Raw genomic sequence first — 14250 nt, 5'->3', positions numbered from 1 at the left:
TTTATTTTTATGTGTGTAGGTATCACTGGTTTTTGTTTTGTGACTACGATTTGCTTTGTGTGTAACATCTTCTGAATGTAGCAGTCCATATGAAGTGGATGGTCACTTAACTTTGAACCCATTATTTACTCTTCTCCTCTCTATAATTTAGGTATATGGTGTCATACTTTATATCCTTTTATTTTGTGAGTCCCTTAAGAGATTTTTTTTTAACTGTTTTGTGCTTCCTATTTTTTTTTTTTTTTACCTTTGCTTGTGGCCTTTTCCACTCAAAGAGTCCACTTTTATATTTCTTGTAGGCCTGGGTTCATGGTCATGAATTCCTTTGACTTTTGTTTATCTGGAGAAACTCTATCTCTCCTTCTATGGTGAATGATAGCCTTGTTGATAGAGTATTCTTGGCTGCAGATTTTTTTCTTTTCAGCACTTGAAATATATTATTCCACTTGCTTTTGGTCTGCTAAGTTTCTGCTGAAAAATCAGCTGATAGCCTGTGGGATTTCCCTTGTATGTAACTGCTTTCTTTTCTCTTGCTGCTTTTCAGATTCTCTCTACCATTACTTTTTCCATCTATATTACTTTGTGCCTTATTTTGGACCTCCTTGGATTGATTTTGTCGAGGGATCTCTGTGCCTCTTGGATCTGGATTTCTATTTCTTTCCTGAGATTCAGGAAGTTCTTAGCTATTATTTCTTCAAATAAGTTTTATGTCCCCTTTTTGTTCTCTTCTCTTTCTGGAATCACTATAATGTGAATGTTCATATGCTTGATAGTATGCCGATTTTCCTAAGTCTATTCTCATTTTGCACATTTTTTCCTCTCACTTGCTCATTTTGATTAGTTTCCAATATTCTCTCTTCCTTGTCACTGATTTGTCCTTCTGTTTTGTCTAGTCTCTTTATTCCAACCAGTGTATTTTTAATTTCATTTATTTTGTTCCTCATCTCTGAATCTTTTCTTAGTTCATTGTTAGGGGTCTCAATGATGTCCTCCACTCTTTTCTCAAATCCAGGGAGTATCTTTATGGTCAGTACTTTAAATTCTTTTTCAAGCATGTTACTTATCTCCATTTTGCTTAGGTTTCTTGCTGTGATTTTGTCCTGTTCTGTCATTAGTGATATAATGCCTCTGTCTCTTCATTGTTTCTAAATCTCTGCCTGAGTTTCTCTGTGTTAGGAAATGCAGCTATATCTTGTGCATTGAAAAGTAATGGCCTGGGGCACCTGGGTGGCTCAGTCAGTTAAGTGTCCAGCTTCATCTCTGGTCATGATCTCACGTTTCATGGGTTTAAGCCCCGCGTCGGGCTCTATGCTGACAGCTAGCTCAGAGCCTGGAGCCTGCTTCAGATTCTGTGTCCCCTCCCCCCCCCCCTCTCTGACCCTCCGCTGCTCATGCTGTCTCTCTCTGTCTCTCAAAAATAAATAAAAAACATTAAAAAATTTAGAAAATGAAAAAGAAAGAAAAGTAATGGCCTTCTGAAGAAGAAGTCCTAGAGTGCCCTGCCGTGTAGTGCCCCCTGTTTACTACAACCTGGTACTTCAGGTGTGCCTCGTGATTCCTGTGCTCTGCTGTTCTGGTTGATCTGCTTTTTCTTGGAGCCCAGTCATGAGCAGTTTCTCTCTTTTCCTTGTGGAGGCAGTGTTGTTCACCCCAGTGTTAGTGAGTCAGTGGGATGCCTTAAGGCTTGAGTTGAGTCAGACAGTACATTTGCCAGAGTTGTAGCAGCACCAAACTGCAGGGTGCTTTCCCTGTGTTGTCCCCTGAGAAGGTTTTATTGGTGCACGGGACCTGTAGTCAGACCGTCAGACCGCTTGTGTGCCTCCGGCCTGCTCCCGGAGCCTTTGTCTGACTGGCCTGTGGTCATCTTTCCTTCTATCCAGGGCAGGAGTCACTTTGCAGTGGTCCTGGCCACACTGCCAGGCCTGCGGCACCACTCCACAGGCTCTCACCAAATGCATGTTGGAAAGGGTTGATTCGAGGCAGCACAGCACTGAGGGTGGGAGGGCAGGGGCTGAGGTGGAGGCGGTGGGGATTGGGTTGGCGGGCGGTGCTAGGAAACTTTGTGTGCTGCTGTTCATTTCTGGGAGGGACTCTGCCATGCTCAGAATGAAGTAAGCTTTCCAGAGGAGGGGATTGATGTAAGCACAGTAGGGGCTATTGGGGATGGGGGGGTGGGGCGGCAGTGCTAACAAGTTTTGTAGCAGTTCCATAGGTGACCAAATGTTTAAGGTGGCAGGAGGGTGGGGGAGAGAAGTGGCTCCTGCGTGTTCCTTTGTTCCTGGAGGAATTCCCCAGCAATTCCTGTCCCTTCCAGGTCAGGCTCTAAGATTAGCAAATAACTCTCACTTCCATGAGCCCCAGGCACCTTTCCTACTGCTGCTTCTATGCTGCACCTTCCGGGGGCTGTTTGTAATGCTGTCTCTTTAAGGGCAGGGGCCTAGCTTCTTCTAATCCTCCCCGTCCTCCCAGAGCCAAGCTGGCCGATTTTTTAAGACTGGTTGTAAGAACTCATGAAATTCAGTGCCTCCAGTCTTCAAATCCAACCGGTATGGGGATTTGTCTTCCGCTTAGGGGCACCCCAACATGAGAGTCTGTTTCTTTTCTCTTTCCGTCCCCCAGGTGTTCCTGTAGCCCCAGGCCTGAGAGCCCATTTAGCTTCCCACTGTGTCTGCCCTCTTACCATCTTCGCTGTGGCCTTGTCTCCACATTTGGGTGTGGAGTTCATTCTGCCATCTCTGGGTGTTTCCTGGGTTGTGTGCTGTGGTGTGAGGAGTCCCTAGTTGTGTCTGTGGGTGAGGCAAGCCTATTCCACCATCTTCCCTGGAAGTCCTTCTACTCTTTCACTATTTTTTTTTTTATGTCGAGGGTTTTTTTTGTTAATTTTTAATTCTTTCTCTGTTTTTTCTTGATTTTTTTGCATGAAAGTGATGTTTTTTATTGTAACATAATTCCTTTAATAATTTTTTCTCTAAGTATTTTTATGTTCTCAGCGATTGCTCTAATGTTTACTGTATATCTATTAATTTAGCCAAATGTCCCTCAGATACATAATAATTTTATCCCAGTGAGACAGAAATTTATATAGCTTTGTTTCCTCTCACCCTTTACTATGCTGTTATTGTTACATATATTTGTCTATGTTGCATACCCATTAATGCCTTTCTCCAGTTATGAATTGATATAGTTTTATGTGTTTTATAGAAGTGGAGAAGAGGGCAAATATATTTTTATAAAGTGTCATATGATCTCTCTTACCATTTATTGTTCTTTTCATTTGCTTACATGGAATCACATTATCAAGTGGTGATCATTTCCTTGGTTCAGTACAGCTTGTTTGCACCTACCATTTTCATATTATTGACAGATGTATTACATTTCTATATGTTACAGGTGCAATTATATACAGACTGTTTTATGCAGTTGGTTTTCAAATCAGTTAAGAGAAAGAATAAACACTATATTATTTAGAAATGACTTTCATTGACAGTATTTTTTCATGTGGATTTGTGTGCATTCGGAGATCACTTGCTTTCAGTCTAAATATCTTCTATTAATATGTTTTGTAATGTGAGTCTGCTACCACTGACCAGTTTCTTTTTATCTGAGAATATTTTATTTCCCCTTCATTTATGATAGATGACAATATATGAGAATTTAGGTTGACAGTTTTTTTTAATTTAGCACTTTTAGTTTGTTATCATTATTCCTTCTGGTTTTCTTTGTTTCTGATGAAAAGTCAGCTATTGGGGCGCCTGGGTGGTTCAGTCAGTTAAGTGTCCGACTGACTCAGGCCATGATCTCACAGTTTGTGAGTTCAAGCCCTGCATCGGGCTCTGTGCTGACAGCTCAGAGCTTGGAGCCTGCTTCGGATTCTTTGTCTCCCTCTGTCTCTCTGCCCCTCTCCTGCTTACACTCTGTCTCTGTCTCTCTCTCTTTCAAAAATAAATAAACATTAAATAAACAAACAAAAAGTCAGCTACTAATCATATGAGAGTTAACTTGAGATGATAATGATTCTTTTGTTGCTTTTCAGATTTTCTTCTTTCTCTTTCATCATTTTTAGTATGGTGTATCTGGATATGTATCCCTTCGTATTTATCCTGTGGTGTTTCTGGAGCTTTCTACATATGTAGGTTTATATTTTATATTAAATATAATTATATATTTTTTGTTCCTTCGTCTCTTTACTTTGTACTCCCATTACATGTTTGCTGATGGGAGACCTCAAAGTGTCCCATATTTTTTAAATAGACTTTGTTTATTTTCATTTCTCATCTGTTCTTTATATTGTATAATCTATATTATTCAAGTTCTTTTTCCAGTGTATTTCTACTGTTAAGCCCTTCTGGTGAATTTTTCTATTTTAGTTAATGTGTTTTTCAGCTATAGGATTCCTTCCTTCCTTGTAGTGTTTATTTATTATTTTGAGAGCAAGAGCATGCATGAGTAGGGGAGAGACAGAAAGAGAGAGAAAATCAGTCTCACAACTGTGAGATAGCTGAAATCAAGAGTCAGATGCTTAACCAACTGAGCCACTCAGGAGCCCTTCAGCTATAGGATTTCTATTTGGTTGTATGTTACAATTTATCTTTAGTGACATTTTGCATGATGAGGCATTTTCATCATACCTGCCATTTAAAATATTGAAATATAACTAGAACAACAAAACTCCATTCACAAGTGTACAGTTCTATTTAACAGGGAAGGTTGTGCAACTATCACCACTTTCTAATCGTAGAACATTTCTGTCCGCTCAGAAATAAACCCTCTACTCATTAGTAGTCAATCCCCATTCTTCCCTTTCCTTATTTGCAGAACTCTCTAATCTACATTCAGTCTCCATGGATTTGTCCATTCTAAACTTTTCACGTAAGTGGAATTATAAAGTATGTGGTCTTTTGCGTTTGGATTCTTTCATTAAGCATGCTTTCAGTGTTCATCCATGTTGTAGCAAGTTAGTGCTTCATTCTCTTTGTGACTGAATAATACCCCATGTAGAGATAGACCACTTCTTAAATTTTAAATTCTATTTATCAGTTGATCTTCATGTGGAATTTTTCTACTTTTTGGTTAAGAATACTGCTTCTTTATAATTCAGGTACCAGTTTTTCTGTGAACATCTGTTTTATGTTCTGTAGAAATGGAATTGCTGATTCATATGGTTACCTATGTCTAACATTTTTGGAGCCATCAGACTGCTTTCTGGAGTGGCTGCACCATGTTACCTTCCCACTAGCAATTTGTGAATGTTTTGGTTTCTCCATATCCTTGACAAAGCAGCTATTCCCCCACTTTCCGAGTTGTTGATTTTTTTCTTTTTGGTTTTTTTTCCTATCATAAACAGCCCTCCTAGTGGGTGTGAAGTGGTATCTCATTTTGGTTTCCATGTGTACCCCTCTAACAGCTAATGACGTTTAGCTTATTGTCTCTTATTGACTACTCGTACGTCTTCCTAGGAGATAGGTCTATTCAGATCTTTCACCCACTTTTCACTTGGCTTATTTATATGAGTTCTGAATATATTGTATATGTAAATAAGCTTTATCAGACATATGATTTGGCAATATTTCCTCCTATATGTGAGTTGTCTTTCTACTTTTTGGTACTGTATTTTGTTGCATAGACATTATTTTTGAACAGTGTATCTATTTTTCTTTGGTTGTTTTGTGGGGTTTTTTGTGTTGTATGTAAGAAATCATTGTGTAATATAAGGTCATAAATATTTAATCTATGTTTTCTTCTAAGGGTTTTGAAATTTAGCTCTTTTTTTTTTTTTAAGTTTACTTATTTAGGAGAGAGGGCAAAGAGAGGGAGAAGGTGAGAATCCCAAGCAGACTCCATGCTCACTCAGCATGAAGGGCCCTGTGTGGCTTGATCCAACAACCACGAGAGAATGACCTGAGCCAAAATCCAGAGTCAGATGCGCAACTGACTGAGCCACCCACGTACCCCTGGTTAGCTCTTGAATGTAGATGTCTGGTCCATTTTGAGTTGATTTTTCAGGTGGCGTTAGGTAGGTCCAAATTTATTCTTTTGCTTGTGTATATACATTTGCCCCATCAGCGTGTGTTTAAAAGACTATTCTTCACCCATTTAAATATCATGGCACACTTGTCAGAAATCAGGTTACTGTAGATGTGTATGTTTATTTTGAGGTTTATTTCTAGGTTTTGTATTCCAGTCTGTATGTGCATCTATATGTGTATCTTTATGCTCATTTTGTAGTACATTTTGGAATTGGTAAGTTAAGAGTTCTTCATTCTGTTTTTCTTTTTCAAGATTGTTTTGGCTATCCTAGGTTTCTTGCACTTCTGCATGTATTTTAGAATTAGCCTGTCAGTTTCTATCCTCTTGTCCCATACTCCTCCCGTGGGTGAGTAGACCCACGTCCTCCTCCTGGTAGTGGTGTGAGAGGCAAGCTTGCTGTCCACGTTGAAAGAGGTCACGTTCTATAATGGTGTGAAGAGTTTAAGAGTGGACAGTTAGAAGATGTGTTCTACTTTTATGCTATGAAATCCTAACAGTAAATTTAACATGACCAGAAAGCAAGTTCTCAGTCCTACATTCTTGTATATTTAGTTAAGGCTTGAGATTTTCAAACAAAAATCTCACAGACTTTGACAGAGACAATGGAAATTAGTGTTCATAGACATTATAATGAAAGATACAGTGTCATTAGTAATGATGTAGCCAACATTAAATAAATGGTATTAAGGAACTCAACAGATGTATGTTGTTTAAGGCCAACATGTCCTAAGAGCCATGGCATCCTGAGTAACAACGACATTGTTACCTTTTTATTGGGTGAGAGTTACAAAATTAGCCAGGAATAGCATATGATAATGAAGGCATATGATAAGCACACAGAGATGGTGTTTAAATAAATAAAGAATATTCATGGGTATGATTAGACAATAAATAAGTAATAAGTGTTTCTACCCAATATTTTATTTATTTTATCTTATTTTATTTTATTATAGTTTATCAAGTTGGTTTCCATATAACACCCAGTGCTCATCCCAACAAGTGTCCTCCTCCATGCCCATCACTCATTTTCCCCTCTCCCCCATCTCTCATCAACCCTCAGTTCGCTCTCAGTATTTAAGAGTCTCTTATGGTTTGCCTCCCTCCCTCCCTCTCCTGAACTATTTTTCCCCCTTCCTCTCCCCTATGGCCCTCTGTTAAGTTTCTCCTGTTCCACATATGAGTGAAAACATAATGGTATCTGTCTTTCTCTGCCTGACTTATTTCACTTAGCATAATACCCTCAAGTTCCATCCATGTTGCTACAAATGGCCAGATTTCATTCTTTCTCATTGCCATGTATGCACTCCATTGCATACATAAACTACATCTTTTTGATCCATTTGTCAGTTGATGGACATTGAGGCTCTTTCTATGATTTGGCTGTTGTTGATAGTGCTGCTATGAACATTGTCTACCCAATATTTTGAAGTTTCATTGATAAATCACTATAGCTCCTAAGAGCCCGTGGATTTTTAAAAATCAGATTATTTATTCCAACAGATAAAAATGATTTCCCATGGCCTCCCCATATACTAGGGGTGACACTGTTCAAGGGCACATTTAGTAGACATGATCCAAATTATTGGTGAGATGTCAGCATCGGTATTCTTTTAACCTATTCTTTTAACCAGCTGAGAATAGGGAATGTTTGTAAAGGACAAAACTAGTAAAATCAGTTGAGCTTGAATTGTTCTACTTTACATAAAGGTATTATTTACTTTGAATGAAGAGTGAGGCTTCATGGGTGATTTGTTCACTGAGGAAGTAAAAAATGTTTTTTGTTAAAAAAATTTTTTAATATTTATTTTTTAGAGAGACAGAGCGCAAGGAGGGGAGGGGCAGAGAGAGAAGGGTACACAGAATCTGAAGCAGACTCCAGGCACCGTGCTGGCAGCACAGAGCTTGATGTGGGGCTCAAACCCACAAACCATGAGATCGTGACTTGAGCCAAAATTGGACGGTTAACTGACTGAGCCACCCAAGCGCCCCTCATAAAGAAAAATTTTCTTAACTAGGTCTGTGAACCATTTTTTTGGTTCCTTTTGTAGCCCGTATTTTCCATGCGGGTGAAACATTGATATTTTGAGTGGATTGAACCCATGGCCTTATTTTGTTCTTCTGTTGGAACCATCAACAAGTTTCTAGACGTGATTTTGTTCCACCAAGGACGCCAGGAATGACCCTCCCCCCATCCTGCCCAGTCCTCTCATTTTACAGGGGAACAAAACTGGACCCAGAAACAGAGAGCCGCTTGTCCCTGGGCACAGAGCCTTTGACGGTGGCTGAACAGAAGCCAGCAATTCTTGGACTCAGATTTCAAGAAGGGAGGGGTGAGAGTGCTGTGGGGAGCGGGTGGCTGCCTGATGTGAGGTAGGGTCTTGCTTATTGCCAGGGCGGTCTGAGCATAGAGTCGGCCTTCTGCGGAAGGAGCAGCTCTGTGTGTGTGTGTGTGTGTGTGTGTGTGTGTGTGTGTGTTTAAATACAAGACTAGGTAAAAAAAAATTTTAATAGTAATACCATCTGACTCAAATCTGTCCTTAAGAAATGAGGCAAACATTACGACATTAATAACTGGGCTTTGATTACTGTTTATTTTCAAATTTTTAAAAATTATGTATTTGTTTTTGAGAGAGACAGAGAGAGATGGAGCACGAGTGGGGGAGGGGCAGAGAGAGGGAGACACAGAATCTGAAGCAGACTCCAGGCACCGTGCTGGCAGCACAGAGCCCGACACGGGGCTCGAACCCACTAACCGTGAGATCCTGACTAAGCCGGAGTCGGATGCTTAACTGACTGAGTCCCCCGGGGGCCCCCCTTTGGATTGTTCTCGGTAGATGTCTGTAATCTGAATAGCTCAACGGCTGTTGCGTGGGATACATGGTCTTGATAAATTAAACCTGCTTTGATAGTTCATAAAAGTTGAAAATGCTCACGAGAGTCGTTGGGTACACAGGGAGAGCAAGCACATCGTTTCAGGGAACTCAGTTGTACTTGGTTGTTCCCGGAAGTGCATTGAGCTATTGAGCTGTCTTGGTATCATTTAAGAAAAACAAGTCTGTATGACTGGAAACTGTTGTGGAAATGAGGCCATGGTAATTTTCTTATAATACGATTTTCTATCTTTAATCAAAATATCTGGATATGAAAGTTATATCGGCAACATCCTCAGACGTCTACAGCACAGTTTTCTTGCCATCAGTGTTGCATCTTCATAATTTTCTGCATACCCAGCAGGTGAATCTTCAGGCTCTCTGGGAGATAATTTTGCAAAGATAGTAAAGTAGACTGGAAACCCAAGGAGGGGAGAGATGTACATTAGAAGCACCAGAAAGAAAGAAAGAGGCTTTAAAAGTTGGTGAGAACAGCCTACAAGTGAGTTATTATTTGCTGAGCCCATGTGTTACTGCTGTGCAGCTCTGTACCCCAGATGCTCGTGGGGGTGGAGTCTGTTTTCCCTGTTCAGCAGGCAGGAGAGAACTATCCTGAAGAGTAGGCCCTCCTGATGAATGCTTCCTGCACTAGTGGAGATATTGCCTACACTTGGTTGATGTGGTTTTCATCAGTTGACATGTACATGGGGTTTCAGATTGGGTTTTGCAAAAAGAAGGGCGGGGGGAAGATACAGTAGATAAACAGTACAAAATGGTAACCACAGAAATACTGTTTGGCTGGAACCCAGCTAAAGGAAGCCTTGTTCACTGGAGGAAAGGACAAATGATAGGAATGGAGTTTGGGGGATTTTGTCCAAGGGAAATCCGGCTCAGGGTCGACCTGGTTCAGGCTTGGAGTTCTGTGGCCCCCTGTGTCATCCTTGATGCCAGAAAGCCGGCTCCACATCGAAGGACCTCTCCTTACTACCCCCACGGACCCGCTGCTGCTCTCGCACTTTGTTTTCCCACGGTGGAGTGCTCCATCCCCAACCAACCTCACAGGGGTGGATCCGGGAATAGATGAAGTAATGTTGAAAACAAACCTTAAAAGTGCCTTCTGGGATCAAGTACCGCAAGGTCTTGGAACATCGAAGTGCGTTATTCCCATCTACAGTGTTGCAATGGGAACGTGGCTCAGCGCTCTCGGCCAGGGTTTCCCAGCCATGGGGCCAAGGCCCGCAGCGCTTTCCCTTCCCCAGGTGTGCAGGCCAGAGAAGCGCAAAGACTCTGGTTTCATCTCGCTAGGCCGGCCTTACTGTGGTTAGGACCATTCCTGAGTTTCTTTTTCCTGGGAGGAGACCCGCAGGGGTGTATTCGCGCTGGTATTTCCTCTCAGTACCAGAGGCCCCACTGCTGGTGGCAGGAGCAATGTGACTGGATGCTCCTGGTTTTGCTCCTCACATTTGCACCCCTGTGGTCTGTGAACTCTGTTGCAGATGTTGTGAAGCAAGGCCTCATGTTTTAAAGTTCCTTAAGCAGTGGGAAAAGGTGTTAAGAGTGCTGAAATGAAAACATTTAATCTCATTTCTGTCACTTCACCTTGAGCTCCCTGTTCTTTTCCTCAGTGCCTCCATTCTCCAGGACTCTTCTGCCTCTTTCCATGCCTGTCCCACACTCAGCCCTGGAGATGGAGGCTGAGCCTGGAGTCTCCGAAGGGGTGGGGAAAGCTGACTTTCACTGCAGTGGACATGGTGGGTACAGGAGCTTCGGGGGCAGAGCCAATGGCACTGAGCCCCAGCCCTGTTCTCTGCACCCCCAGGGGCTGCAGCACATGCTCGGGGTCTGTGGTGGTCTGCACTGCTCAGAGTCAAAGACTACCCCCCCCAAGGAGGGCCAGCTGTTTGGGGTTCAGGAAGCAGGAGACAGGTGAGGAGCAGAGCTGGTGGCCCTCGAGCAGCTGCCCGTTGGCGTGTTGGGGCCGCGCACTGCACCTTCGGCCAGGGCCGCTGTTTGCTTTTCCTGGAAGGCATCGGCCACTCACTGCAACATGCAGGGCAGGTGGCCCTCAGGAGCCTGCAGTTGTGCGTGCCCAGGGCAGAGCAGGCGAGGACTGGCAGGTGTGGGAGGGTTTACGGGGGCCAGATTGCACCCCTTCTCCAGTGTTGCTCACGTTCCTACACAGAATCCTGCCCAGGTACAGGGAGGCTCCCCCGTGCTCTGGAGGTGTGAACAGTGGTTGAGGAAGAGAAGCTTGACTCTCCAGCTGCGTCCCACACCACCGTGGGCAAGTCATACCCGTGGGTCCCTGGGCCCTCAGCTGGCATGCTGTCAGCCTGGCAGAGGAGGATACCGGGGGAGTCCCTTGTTCGTGGGCAGGAGGCAAATGGCTTCCACCTTATGAGAGGAGGTTCACGCTCCAGGCCGCACAGGGTAGCCATGTCTTCCAGGTTTTACAAAAACGGGCATTTTAGGATACTGCAATGTAAGTGGCCTCAGTCTTTCCATCTATAAAGGGTAGATGACCTCTCTTTCTGCTCCCTGAATGTGCTTACTGCCCTCCAGTCACAGGGCTCTTGCTACCATTGGCATTGGGCCCTCCGGGATCTAGGAAGGCCGGGTCTGCTGGTTGAACCAAACCTCATGATCCATCCCTGACCCAAATGAGGGGAGCTCTGAGCCTCCCATCTGGCAGCCGTGATGTCAGACCTCTGTTGCTGGGGAAACGTCCTGGCTGGGAACCCGTGGAAAAGGGCTTGTCTGTAAGACCTGGGAATGGCCGGATATGGAAACATCTGCCCGTGTGTACTGATGGCAGAGCCGCAGCTCACAGTGCCTTTTATTTAGGGTAAAATGATCAAACCCATGCTGTTCCTTTAACCTGTGCTTGCTACATGTGACCTTCTTAAATCCTTCTATGATTCTGGGGTTACTTCAGAAGTTTTCGGGGCGCCTGGGTGGCTCAGTTGGGTAAGCCTCCAAATTCGGCTCAGGTCAGATCTCAGGTTCGTGGCTTCAAGCTCCGCATCAGGCTCTGTGCTGACAGCTAGCTCAGCCTGGAGCCTGCTTCTGGTTCTGTGTCTCTTTCTCTCTCTGCCCCTCCCCCTCTCATGCTCTGTCTCTCTCTATCAAAAATAAATAAAACATTAAAAAAATAAAATAAATAAATAAAAGAATAGCCTAACTGTAAAAAAAAAAAAAAAAAGAAGAGGTTTATTTAACGAATTATTCATACGACTTCAACCCCCCCCCCTCCGAATTCTGTTTTATTGAATAGACTTTTCTACTAAGAGCATCTAAGATTGAGGCTGATTTAGCTGGGGCAAAACCATATACTTCACATATTCGTTTTGAATGCTTTCGGTCCATGTTGTGTTTTCAAGTAATGACAAAGATCTATTTTGACTAAGTGATGGGTGTGTTTTAACAAACTCTCACACAGTAGTAAAGCCTAAGCTCGTGTTAATATATGTAAAGAATATTGTATAGCCATTTATATACTATATATATATATATATAAATTAAATGAGGTGGCTTCAGGAGTGAGAGGAGAATAAATCTAACGTGCTTCTTAAGTTGCATGTATTTGTGTAAAAAGTTTTGAGTTATTGGTCCGTTTTCCTCGAGGGTGTGATGTGGGCCTGGCATCGTGGGGGGGGGGGCGGGCATTGAAAGAAGTGGAATTCATGTCCTCCTGTCCAGTGTCTAGACCAGGTGCAAGGTCTCAGCCCTTAGCACTAACCAGTAGACAGTGCAGTGGTGGGTCCAGGAAAGACCTTGAAAAAGCCAACACAGCAGCCACAGAGCAGTCCTGGGGCTGGGAGGCCTGCGTTGTGCAGGCTTTGCCCCTGCTTCTCTGTGTGCCTGTGAGCACTTCCCCTGCTCTTGGCGCTGAGCACCTGGCTGTACTCTGAGGGCCACGTTGTTTCATCTCCCAGGACCAGCCCCACCACAGAATGGCCAGCAGGGGGCGCAGCTGCCAGCCGGTCCACAGGCTCCCTGCCCAGGGGACTGCACCTGCACCTTTTTACAGAGGTCCTCCCTGTGGCAGTTGAAGAACTTCCCCAAAAGGAGACAGCTGCACTGACCTCTCCTGCCCATATTCGAGGCACAGTGAGGAATGCATGCTCCGAGCTTCTTGCCACCGTCTATCCTGAGTGCAAAAGTTATAGGGCAGGGCAAAGACTTCCAAAATAAACTCTAAGTTACTGGGTTATGGGATTTGGGAATTGACAGAGCCTTTAGACACCACCTGCCTCAACCTTCTTGTTGACAAGGTACTGAATGCCGTCGGCAGCACCACAAAGAGTGAAAGGGGATCTTGGCCCATGAATGATGCCATTCCTGGATTGGGAGCGCTGGGTGCCCGTTCAGGCTACTGAATTGCCTTCCTTTTTCTGGGCTCTACCCGCTAATGGGGCCAGGGAGCAGAAGTGCGGCATGACAACTTCAGGCATCCTCCAGTAGTGCCAGTGGAGGGGTGAGGCTAAGAGAGGAAGGGGTCTCTAGGGGTGTGCCTGGCAGGGACATGCCACCTGGTTTCACGGAGTTGGCTCTAAGATGTCACCGGATCAGATATGCGGGCTAAACCTAGAAAGTTCACTGAAGAACATGAAGGCAAGTATCTTTGTGACTGAGGATTGAAAAGTGCTCTTAAATAAAAATGTTAAAGGTACAGCCTTGAGGCAAAATGAGTGATGAGTTTGATTACATACAAATAAAGATTTCATGGGAATGGGAGCAGGTATGTAGAATGTCTGAAGCCAAAGATGTACAAGAAATCCCTGTAAGTCGGCAAGAAAGACAGCAACCTCAGTAGAACAACGAACAATTTGCAGAAGAGAAAACCCAAAAAGCTAATTAGCATAGGAAGATGTGTAAAATTATTAGAAATGCAGAGAAATACATACTAAAACAACAGTAAGATATCATCCTATGCCTATTAGTTTGGCAACACTTAGAAAGCATCAAATGCTGGAGGGAGTGGGGGTTATAGGACTTCACGCACAGCTAATCTGAAGGGCAAGGCCACTGTCATGGGCCGAACAGTGCCCTCCCCAAATGCATGTGTGGGAGCCCTAGCCCCCACCGGAGTACCTCAGAATGTGTGTGTATTTGGAGGTACAGAGGAGGCGGCCATCCGCAAGCCAAGGAGACGCACTTCCAAAGACACCAACCCTACCAACACCTTGATCTCCGACCTCCAGCCTCCAGAATGGTGAGGAAATACATTTCTGTTGTCTGTCTAATCGACCCAGTCTTTGGTACTATGTCATGGCAGCCCTAGCAAAGTAATATGGCTGCCTAGCCAAACTTAGTGTGCACAGGGCTCGTGCTGTGGCTGCTTCACTCCTGG

The sequence above is a fragment of the Suricata suricatta genome, chromosome 12, assembly GCF_006229205.1.
Source record: "Suricata suricatta isolate VVHF042 chromosome 12, meerkat_22Aug2017_6uvM2_HiC, whole genome shotgun sequence".
NCBI classification, from domain to species: Eukaryota; Metazoa; Chordata; class Mammalia; order Carnivora; family Herpestidae; genus Suricata; species Suricata suricatta.
Note: the sequence above shows the minus strand (reverse complement) of the source record.